This window comes from Neolamprologus multifasciatus, chromosome 17, assembly GCF_963576455.1.
Source record: "Neolamprologus multifasciatus chromosome 17, fNeoMul1.2, whole genome shotgun sequence".
NCBI lineage: Eukaryota > Metazoa > Chordata > Actinopteri > Cichliformes > Cichlidae > Neolamprologus > Neolamprologus multifasciatus.
Window position 1 is genome coordinate 26,655,110 of NC_140455.1, and position 12,164 is coordinate 26,667,273.

Sequence of the window (12,164 nt, forward strand, 5' to 3'; positions counted from 1 at the left end):
GGGTGAAAAATCCTGGTTGCGCTCCCCAGCTCAGAGTGCAGACTGTGGAGGGGGACTTCTGTAGTGTGAAGTCGGTAGTGGTGGTGGGGTGCTGCTCACATGGCTCCCCGTGTGGAGGTCCAGGCAAGATAGTCCCCCGGGCTGATCTGTCGTCCCCCAGGTGAAGGCGCAGCAGCGCTTCAGCTTGGTGCGATTTAGATGAGAGGTAGATGCTGTGCAAAGGTAAATCAGAACACTTATCCACAACAGTAAAGCTATCCTGTCCTAGAGATTTAAAAAAAAAATAGATATCTCTTTCTGCCTTCTTCTCTTTGAGCAGACACTCACAGCAACCCTCTAATCCTTGTGTGCAGCTCCACCAGACTGAGAGAGAGAGAGAGAGAGAAAGAGAGAAAGAGAGAGAGAGCTACACCATCCACAGAAGGGGAGGGGAAGGAGAGCGGCGAGAAAGAGAGCGACAGGGAGAGAGAGGAGAGAGAGAGAGAGAGAGGAGGGCGCTATGACTTGAAAGAAATGATGAAGCCAGTGTAGTGGATAGAACTATTGTGAATGGTTAGGTTTTTATAGTTTCCAGTCATCCCTCCCCATTTCCTGTTTTTTTTTTCCTTTTGTTTTATCATTCGTCATCAGCTCCTCTCTAATGCTATTCTAACGACTTATTTTAAAACTCATACGCTTTCAGTTTTTCACCCAGTCTTTCTCTCTGGTCACGTACAGTAACTCATAGCTTGATCTCAGATTGTAACGATTAGCAAGGAGAGTAAATACTTTCACACAAAAGAGCTTGACTTTAATTTAAAAACTCCAAATACAACTGACAGAGCCGACATAGATGTTTGAGTTTCTACATCTAACAGCAGTAGCCCTAGAGGAAGGGTTTTGTTTTTATTTTTCATTTGCTTGCTTCAAATTTTCTGATTATTTTAAATGAACACATTAATTTACTTATTAATTAAAATTATTTTTTAAAGAATACTTTACATAAAGCTCTTAGAAATGAAATAAGTTATTGTCTACATGTTTATGTTCTCGGTTAAAATCTGGAAATTGTAATTATAATAATAATTTAAAAAGTTAATCATTGGCTCACTTTTTAAGTGAAATGGCATCTTTTATTAAATTATTGTTTAAGTAATGTGTGATTTTTTTTAATTTTTTTTTTAGACTGACAGACATCATACACGTTTATGATTTTTTACGATCTTCTAACACATTTTATATCTTTTACTGCAGCTGTTTCAGGGTGCCGTCAGGATGTGTGATTATACGCCCAATAAAAATTCCCAAAACACACCGTTTTCCTGTTCTTTTTTTTTTGGTTAGCACTGTTTCCTCGCAGCAAGGAGGTCCTGGGTTCAAATCCACCAGTCGACTGGGGACTGTCTTGGTGGAGTTTGCATGTTCTTCACCCCACGGCTGTGTGGATTTTCTCCGGGTTCTCCAGCCTCCTCCACAGTCCAAAGCCATGGATGGGGTTGGCGATTCTAAATTGGCCGCAGGTGTAAATGTTAGCCCTTTGACCTGTCCAGGCTGTATCCTGCTTCTTAGCCTACGGTAGCACTTATGCAACCCTGAAATGGACAAGCAGAATAAGAACAAGCAGAACCTAACCAATAATATGGGTGGAATTAAATACATACAGGGGAGAAAGTCTGATAAAAAGTCTTGCATTATTTTATTCAAGGTGAAACTTTTGACTTTTTTTTTAGGTTTTTATTTATTTTATCTTTTTTTTTTTTTATTTGAAACTTTCAGTATGAAGATGGTGGTGCTAGAAAAAGTACCGACATGTGAGTCTCAATTCCTTAATAACAATATTATATTCATGCTTGGCCTAAAATGTGATTACTGTCTGATATACTTCTTTGAATTTTGAATTGCAATATTTTATTCATAAATGTTTCCACGCACACGGAGAATGTAGCGCTCCAGTGTGTTTTCGACTTATCCAGATGAAACCTCATTGTTAAAGGGAACACATGCTGGTAGTTAACCTGCATAGTCTGAGAGGGATCCTGTCTCTGCTAAAGCCATTCACATCAGCGAGGCAGGTCAACAACACCCCCCCTCCTCTTAACCCCCGCCGGCCCCTGGAGGTGCCGGTGTGTGTGAGAAAGAGGGGGCACCTCCTGTTTGGGGTGACATAGCAGTGGTGAGGTGATAAAAGCTTTGATAAACAGGAGTGCTGATGTGTCAACTCACACACCTCAAGACACTAAAGGAAAACAACCTGAGAACTGGGCCGGTGAGTGTGTTGTAGTATGAGGGCACCCCTATACGTCAGCGCTCCCACCAGTGTGTTTGTGTTTTGAGGCTTTTGTTGCTGTATCATAAAGCATATCTGATCTGTGTATCTGTTTGTCTGTAAGATTTTAGCATAAGCTTTGATATCAGTTGCCCCCCTCCAAACAAAAGAAAGTTTTGTTTGTGATATCTGCCTCTTTGAAGAATGTTATTTCCAGTTTACTACAACTTGTGAGAGGTGATCGTGGCTCAAGAGTTGGGAGTTTGCCTTGTAATCGTAAGTTTGCCGGTTCGAGCCCCGGCTCGGACAGTCTCGGTCATTGTGTCCTTGGGCAAGACACTTCACCTGTTGCCTACTGGTGGTGGTCAGAGGGCCCGGTGGCGCCAGTGTCCGGCAGCCTCGTCTCTGTTAGTGCGCCCCAGGGCAGCTGTGGCTACAATGTAGCTTGCCATCACCAGTGTGTGAATGGGTGGATGACTGGATGTATAAAGCGCTTTGGGGTCCTTAGGGACTAGGAAAGCACTATACAAATACAGGCCATTTACAACTTGTATTACATTTTTGGAGTTTCAAACATCTTCTGTTTACTAAAGTATTCTTTAAGCGAGTGGTTCTGAAGGTGGAGCCAAAAACCCCTCGCTGAGGAGTGTTTTAACATATGCAGACTGGGTAGAAAAAGTTCAAAATACATCTTGTACCTTTGTGGCAATATAAACTCAAATATGACACCGCATGCTCCACAGGTGAACAAGGTTTTTGTAAAGCAAATAGCTCTGTCATCAAAAGGTTTACTACAGAGGTCAAGAAATGCAGCAGCAGATAAGAGTTTAAATAAAACCTAGTTGAGGCTTAGTTAAGTTTTCTAGAAGAGTAGATGGAGGAAAACTGTTGAAGTATGATAGATGGTGTGCTGTGTCAGGTGGGCTATTAAGAACAATTCAAATGTTAATAACATAACATAAAATGTTTTACAAAATCAGGCTTAATAATCATCTTGATCATCTGACCTGTCTGATTTTTAAACCTCGGGGTTATTGGTCTTCTTTAAGCTCCAATGTTACCACAATTTTAACAGTTTAATTAATTAAAGCTATGGCGATAAGCAGTTTTCCTTAAAACCCCTCCCCTTTTATGATGCTCAGAGAACTGACCTGTTGATTTAAATTATAAAGTTATTTATTTTTTGTACATTTACAGTCCTTATTTCTGTCTTAGTGGGTGTAATTGAATCTTGATGCGCATCCTTGTTCCATTATGCATTCACTTCCACCACCGTGGTGTCCCTGGCTTCGTATCTCATCACCCCTTTAGTCCAAACAACCTTTTTAGCTGTTTACCCACAACAAAAAGATGTGTGGACAGACACGTGAAAGTACCCTCTCCCGTCTCACTCAGCCAGTCTCCATCGACCTCGGCCTCTCTCCTCTGCCCCGATACGCCACCTTCCTTCCATTTATCTGCATTAGGCAAACTAATAGCGGCGCAGCTACCTGCATCGATCCTCACCCCTGGAGTGAGATGTGCTGGAACACGCCTTTATGGGTTGCCCTTTAGGGAGTGCAGCAACAGTCTGACCTATCGTTGCGGATCTATTTGCGACACCCCCCTGGCACGCCGGCAGCCGGAGCGGCCCTGAGTAATGACGGCTTAATAAATGGTGACACGCCGTTGGCGGCAGAATGAGATGCCCATTGACAAGGAGCTTCCACAGGCTTTCAGCGCCTGACGGTAAAAATAGAAGAGGACACGAGACACCCTGCTTATGAGGACAGAGCAGATAGGAGAGCGGCGTCAGGCGGGTCTGTGTGTGCGGCGAGTGTCAATGTGCTGTTACTGATATGACGGTGTATCTTCATCCGGCGGTATGGAAACCGCTGTTAATGCCTTGTGAGAAAATGATTATGGTAAGATGATCCCAGATGTCTGTTTTAAAGAGAACATCGGAAATGTCCCACCCAGTAGTTCGCACACACCGCCCTCTGACCTCTTCTCTTCTTTAGCACACACCTAAAACCTTCCTGCTCATATCCTAACTGACCCCAAGTTCCTGAGGCCATTGCCACTGGGAGGAACACCGCAAAACCCCTCGCTGTCCCGATAAATGACATTTCAAGTTCAAGGTACGGCCAGCCATCATTTCCTTGATACTGCCGGGGTTCCTCTTCTTGTTCACTTCCTATTCCCAAACACCCACACCCACTCTATGTTAACAAAGGTCACACAGCAGCCCCTTACTCAGCAAATGACATATCCAGGAAATGAGAGGAAAAGGTCAGGATAGATAGGAGGAAGGATAGAGGAAGAACAGTAGTATGTCGTGGGAGTTATGAGAGCATCTCCTTGCGTGCGTGTGTTGGAGAACAGCTAACCAAGGGCCTAATGTTGCTTATTTGGCAAGCAAAAGAAGGATACTAGGGTCAGTGTGGTGTATGTTTTTCATATACGCACATATGTGCGTGGGACGGGCAGGAAAGGGGTGATCGTGTAACACCTTAAAAGATACAGTAACTTGACAAGTTGAGAAAGGAAACTGTAAAATATCAGCTATAGCAATCATGACAGTATTGACTGCAAAGGGAAGGAGAAGGAAAGAGTAAGTTAAGACTGATTACTTTGCAACTGCGTGCCTTTCCATCACACACATTTTGTTGTGAAAAAGGAAAATCCGTTTATATGTCACCACCAGTTGCGCAAATGCTATGTCACAATTAAGCATTTGCCTGAGCATGTAGCATTTTATGGGAAAGCAAGCAAAAAAACCAAAACATCTGTGTGGACAATCATCATTGGAACGCGGTAAATGTATATTTCTCTGTCAGAAGTTTACAAAGAGCTATATATCAAAGTAGATGAAGCCTGAAAGTATTTTTCCGTAACCATGTGAAAGTGTTTTAATATTAGGGTCTCTAATGATTCTAAAATCCGGAGAAACAGAGAATTTTTGAAGAAAAAGCAGCTGAAGTGGGACAGAAATTAGCCATTATGTGACCCCTTGCTAAGCCTTTTAAAAGGGAAAATTAAAAAATTAAAAAAATAAATCACAAAACATAAAATCATCCTCTTAATTTACTGGCTCTCCAGTCAACACCTGTTTCTGCTCTCACATGCTCTTTTGGCTCTGCTCTTTTACTCGTCAAACAAAGTGGTGGTTTCATTAAAAATCAATTCCAGAGCTCATTAACAATGCTTCCTCTACCCCAGAAGAGCCTCCAACTCTGGTGGAGGGAAATGGGAGGTTTCCCTCCATTTCATCGCATCTCGAAAGGTCAGAGGTCATCCTTCAGGTTTACAATGTGGGTCACGCAACCCCATCGTGTGCATGACAGAACTTGGGTAATCTCTTTTAGCGAGAAGCTCCGCCGACGCAAACTAACACGCAGTTTCGCATGGTGTTTCCGCATCCACTCAAGACAAGGACGGGAATCGGAGCGCAAATAAACAAAAGTGGAACCACATTGCACGAGGGGAAAGCTGTAACATCTGTTGCAATGAGGGAGGGATGGATGAAGGCAAGCTGTTGGGTGTATTTATTTGTCGCTGATACATTTCAATCCATCTTCTGGTCTCCTGTGGAGGTCTGACTCACACAGATGTGTCCACCCCATAATACATCTGATGACGGTGGTACGAGGGATATCAGGAATCGTTTACAGGAAGGAAGGAAATTTGACTGAAGCGTCACACTGATTCATAAAAAACTGGATTATTTCCTGCGCAATACTGCTGACGTTCACATTGGGGGGGGGGGGGGGGGGGGGGGGGAGAGATGTGGAGGAGTTGTTTTCTCTGACATTAACAGGCTTGCACTTGTTGAGCCACAATTTGATGATGTCACAAGTGTAATCTGTCCTTCTCGGTAACTTCAGGTCGGCTTGAAAGAAAAAAAGAATTATGTTTAGTTATTGAGCAACCTTCAGCTCTGGGGTGAAAGACTTCTTGCAACTTGGTTGGTTCCAGAGAAAGCTCATCATGCAGCATCACTGATGCGGAAAAGACCAATAGAAACCTTAAAGCGAGGGGGGAGTGGACTAATCCAGGACCTAAAGGATTCCTTTAAATTGTATGTATATGTAAATGCAAAACACTCGCATTTCTGAATGAGGGTTTGTTGGGGGAGGACTTAAGTCTGCAGTTGGGCTGAGACAACAGCGTAGAAGCTCATTATTCCCTGTGTGTAGTTAAATCAGGGAGCTTATAGGCCTCTAAGAACTCTCTCACCCCTTCCTCCCATCTCCACCCAGAGTCAAAGTGAATAGGGGCTGTGACAGAACTCCTCAAAGAGCATTAACTTCTCTTCTAGGTCGGTGAAAATAAACCGAGTGGCAAGAATTTTGTGCGGAAGTAACGATGACACAAAAAGCATCAGAGTGGAACCCTGTTTATGCCGTGTCGGCTCAGAGATTAAGTTTGATCCTAATAACATTTGTTTTGCCATCTGTTAATAAAGTTTGACAAATAAATCAAAAAATTTAACTCAAGATGGTTGGTTAGACAAATCAAATGTCTAAAACTGTAATCTGGCTTTAATCATCATAGCATATGTGTGTATGTTTGCAACAGGTGGGGCAATCTGATTGAAACTTTCCACGAACATCCTCACACATACAGTGACTATTAACATCTATGTTTTTTAATCATTTATTATAACTCACAATTTTTTTTTTGAGTTTTTTAAATACATAACGTTTATGTCAGCATCGCTGTGTTTGTTTCATGTGTCACGTTCTCAACGTACGTCGCCCGTATGTAATCTAACACTCACTAAAATTTGTATCCATGACGGAATTATGTTTGAGTCGCCACTAAATACAGAATGGAAAATTTGTGCCGCAGGGCGGATATGCCTAATTTAAAACATTAGCACAAACACAGGCGACTGTGCAGCTTACAGGTTTTGCCTTTAGCTTTTACACGACATGTTTCCCCAACTGTAGTGCAAAGTAAAAGGAGGCTAAAGTTACACAGTTCTGGCCTTATTCACGTGATGGAAATCTGAAATAAGCTTTCTGCCTTTTGACAAAGAGAGACTCGAAGCCTGAAATACTTATAAAGACAAGTTGTCTTATCTGTCATGGTCACAGAATGCAGTCAGAACACTGTGTAATAAAAGATAATATGTGTTATATCTGAAAGATTACATGGAGACAGAATAAAAAAATGTGGAGCCTTCAATTTATTAAGGTCATCTTGACACAGACAAGAAGAAGAATCTTAAAATTGTCCATCACATGCAATAATCAGATTTTTTTAAAAAAACCAAACAATCTGTGTAGTAAATATCTTTAAACTTTAATAGCAACAACTTGCCTTTCTTATATGACTCACATGTACGGTTTTGCTTCACTGTACTGGAGTTTCAGCTTTTACAAGCAGGTTTAATAAAACTGCCGGGGACCGCCTCGAAATGTGAGCGTGAAACAAAAGATAAATATTCTGCGCAGTCCCATGTGAAGAGAAAGACCTGACCCGTTCATGCAGTCTAGACAGTTTTCAGATTAAAAACAAATCTTTATAATTATGAGTTAATGGAGAGTTAATGCTGTAACATCTTTCTGTTCCTGAAACTAAAGTTATTGTTCTTAAAATAATGCTACACATTTTTTACAGCTGGCACTAATACCTTCAAATAACGATAGCTCAAAATAATATGACAAATATATGACATCATCAGTATCCGACCAAACAAACAGACAAAGATGTCAAATATAATTTTAAATCTAACTTGTCTGCATCTTCAATTAACTGTTATTTTGATTCAAAATTACCCTGAATCTGTGCACCTAATTTGTTAAAGTGAAACTTTTCTTATTATTATTAATATTGTTATTATTATATTATATTAATGTTTTTTTCTTTTTTACATTTTTTGGCAATAATTTTATTAATTTATTATTTATTTTTTCACTGGATAATAATAATTCATTGGATAAAAATAATGATGACAAGGAATACAAACCCTTGACAACCAACACAGCCTCTAAAGAGCATTTTAAAAATGATTTTTAACTTTTTAATGTTTCTCTAGGAGTTGATAACTAAAAGCTGTCAGTATTTTTTTTCCAAGCTTGGATAATTTGGGAGGTCTGCATTAAAAAAAGAGCATTAAGTGGAACATTTTTGCATACCAAATTTAAGGATCATCAAAAATTTGATTTCCATACTAGATTGGTTGAGTTCTGGTTAAGAATAACCCCCTTTCTGCTGCTGTTGACCAACAGGGTGCTGGTGAAAACTATGCTACTACTGGGCAAAGACAAAGGTGGGTAAGAAGTGAGTGTAAAGGCTTTATATGTAGGGACTGTGACTGCTTTAAGGGGAGAAGAAAGAAGAGAACAGAGAAGGTTAATTGATGAGGTGAAAGGACGACATGCAGAAAGTTGGCTGACAGAAACGGATGCAAAGGACAGGGCGAGAGGGAGGCAAATGGTCTGCTCTGGCGACCCTTAATAGGGAGCAGACGAAAAAAGAAGAGGATGAAGATGAGTCATAACTGCTATTTACTTTCACGCTCAGTATGTAGCAACAAAATGCCAAACAGATGCCCAAACACACAACCGAACTCTGGAATGCTGTTGGCTCCCATCGTGTTTCATCCATATCAAGTTAGGTAACAACATCTATACCAACTAACATCATCTCCAAGCATAAACAGCTTGTATATCCATATCTGTGTCACACAATCCAAGAATGTGACTGTAATGACGAATATGGCCTACGTTTGAGTTTTTTAGCTGCTTCATAATTTATTCTGTCAGGAAGAAATTTTTTTAGTATTTTTTCCGTCTTCGTCTGCAGGGCCGACAGAGCCGGAACAGTGACACAGCACTCCATCCCGCTCTTCTATTAAATATTTACACGCTTGTGAAACATATAAAACTAACCGCCGGCGCTCGCATTACTGCGCAGCAGAGGAGTCAGATTTAATATGGCTCACATTCACTTCCAAGAATATGTGTGTTAAACGAGGAGAGCCGGAGAGACATACAGACACACAGAGACACCAACCGAGTTCATCCTGCTGAGCGAGTGGTCAAATGGGAGTTCTCTTGTTTTTTAAGTCAACCTGAAGCGTGAAGTCCCACAGCGCCCCTTAAACTTATATCTTTATGTAAAATGTCTCAACCTATTTTATTTATGACATATCTGACTTATTCACTATTACATGTTTGAGAAAGTTAGCCGAGGGATTCGGGCTGGCACAGAGTTTCCGCTTCCACCATTAATGCGTTTTTATTTCTAAAGTGAAAGAACAAAATCAAAACAAAACGTCATTAATGTTAGTATTTGAGCCTGGCAGACATAACTAATTGAATTACTTGTCAGTGTTCAGAAGATTGATTAATGAAGTCTTACTTTCCAGGAATAACATTAGAGTCGCAAAGTCTGATTTAGTTAAATTGGCCCTTTTAAGACATATGCACTGTTTACAGTTTATGCATGCGACTGCATCCATCACATTAATGAAGCATAGATAAGTAAAGGACACTGATACTTTTCTTCTCAATGTGGAATTATTTTCTGGCACTGAATGTTAGATTTTGTACAGTGTTATTGCTTAAAAAATCAAATCCTTTGGAAAGTTGGGAAACTGAGCAAAGTCCATTTTCAGCAGTAGGAGATGCAGTTCTTGCCAGTTCGGTGTGCATAACTAATATATTGCGCAAACGCTACAATAAATCACTGCTCTCAGGGAGTAATAAGTAAAGTGATAACATTCCATTTAAACGAATAAATGAGAAGTATAATGTATAATATATATATATACCTTGAGAAGTAAGGCCAGCATTGATCACTACCATATGATTGCAGTTAAAGCTATCTGAAAGTAAAATTGTGCATTTTTGAGCTTGCTCGCCAAATGTCTCCCTTTCGTATAATAGATGCCTTGTGCCATGTGGGCGATTCAGCCACCACATACTTCCCCACTTTGCAACAGCTGTGTGAACAGCCTCACACATCCTCACCAAGGGAAAAGTACGCTGCGTTCTATCAAGAGAAACAAAACTAATCACAAGTACACCGCCGTTCTGTCAGAGCGGCTAAACTTTTTCACCTCTCATCATCATTTGTCTTACCTTCAGATAAAAACCATACTCCCGACCAGAGCTCTAGACCCTTGTTTTTAACCTTTTAACCGTAATTACCTTTTCTTATTTATTGTCTCAGCCTTCTCCCAAAACCATTAGCGCAGTATTATCAGGTCAGCTTTATCAAGGCTCATAACGCAGCCTGGGGAACTCCAGGAAACCTTTGTTCCTCATTAAGAGTGTGTGTGTGTGTGTGTGTGTGTGTGGGGGGGTCATGTCTGTCACCTTTAACTTTTTTATGAGACCTCGTGTCATGTAACCTTGAGAACAAAACTGTCATGTACTCCCATTCATTACAGGGCAGACAAAGTCCTCGTATTCTGCTAGCTTTACAGCATTCATATAGAGCCCTGGGTGAACACAAACCATCTGTGTAAACACAGACTTCTGACAGGCCTTCATGGTGTGCGATGAGTCCCACCTGTACAAAAGCACAATGCCTCTGGAAAAATCTCCCAGGCTCTCTTAGCGGTTATGTTCTTATAAAAGTCACACATGCACACTCATGCATACTCTCGCTTTAAACCCGAGAGAGGTCATTCCTGATAAGAGCAGTGACTGAAATGACTCACTCCAATTTGACGAGGCATAATTGAAGGACAGCCTGCCACGTTAATGAATGATATATCTTGCCATCTCCGTTCACTCTAGCGCAATCATCCACTCACAAATTGATGCTTCACATTTGCCGTCCCTTAGACACCTTGTAAATCAAGTATAATTGACAGACAGAAGTGATGAAATGCAAAGCGGTACAACTAAATGACTCCATCAGAGCAGCTCCATTAAAACCTCCTGGGTGACCAATTATCTTTCACTCTTTCTTGGCACATAGGCGCATTCTAAACAGAAAACTGTTGGCTGCACGCGAAAGTGTAGAGCGAGTTTGATGCAGTATGCAGATACGAAAGTGCTGTTTGAAAAAAGGTAATGCTAGAGCAACTGTTTAATGAGTGAGGATTTCTAACCAGCTACAATTATTCATACTACATTAAAAATACCTTTCATAAGATGCGTACTTCCAAATCTGTCATTCCTGCAGCAGAAAACTTACGTCCTCAGGTTTGGTCACACCTCTGGATTTTATATATGAAGCCAGTGCTTTAAGTTAAAATCAGCAGTTGAGCCACTTGGACTGGTTTAAAGATGAGCATTTTAAATCCTTGTGATGATGTGATGAATCTGTTTAACCACTCATTAGGATTAGGATTTGTATTTGGACAGCTGGGTTCTCACCACTGACTGTATAAAAAATGAAATGGATACAGCTTTCAGGTCTGAACAGTGACGCCAGTAAAGAAGTGACCACCTGCATTTGTTTTAATGGCCGCTGGGGGTGAAAGCTGTGGTTCTAAAAACTTCTGGTCCCATTTTTGCACACGGGTGACTGCTAACCATGTTATGTTAACTTGCTTGCTCGTGTGACGATCATGTTGACAATGTCAAGTCACGTGAATAAGGCCCTGGTCACACAGGCCTGCAAGCCAGTCCAGTTTGGTAAACACCAGTCACTGTCACCGGTCATAGTCTTTCCCGTACAATATGAAGTGCCTTAGGTGACTGTGGTTGTAATTTGATATCGTCTCAATCTGTCATTTTGGATAATATTGAATAAAAAATTATGTCCATTTGGTAAATCTCAGTCATATTTTACAGAAAGGAGGATTATTTAGCCTATGCTCATTGACTAGTGACTGACAGGTTGTGAGCCAATGAACACAGTTAGACATTCCTCTCTCATTAAATTCAGTTTCACAACGGGATTTCAGAAACCAATAGTTGACATCACTGTAGTCACACTATGGACTAATGTATTAAGCCAGCGGTCCCCA

The 12,164-nt window shown here is 40.9% G+C and overlaps 1 protein-coding gene across 1 annotated transcript in view; it reads right to left on the bottom strand.

Annotated features, from left to right (window-relative positions):
* Window positions 1-747, bottom strand: part of sema3aa (sema domain, immunoglobulin domain (Ig), short basic domain, secreted, (semaphorin) 3Aa) — a 36,164-nt gene extending 35,417 nt beyond the window's left edge. Inside the window, exon 1 of the mRNA XM_085136876.1 lies at window positions 100-747. The gene's annotated coding sequence lies outside the window, so the exon portion shown is untranslated. The remainder of the gene's footprint in view (window positions 1-99) is intronic.
* Between the last annotated feature and the right edge of the window lie 11,417 nt (window positions 748-12,164).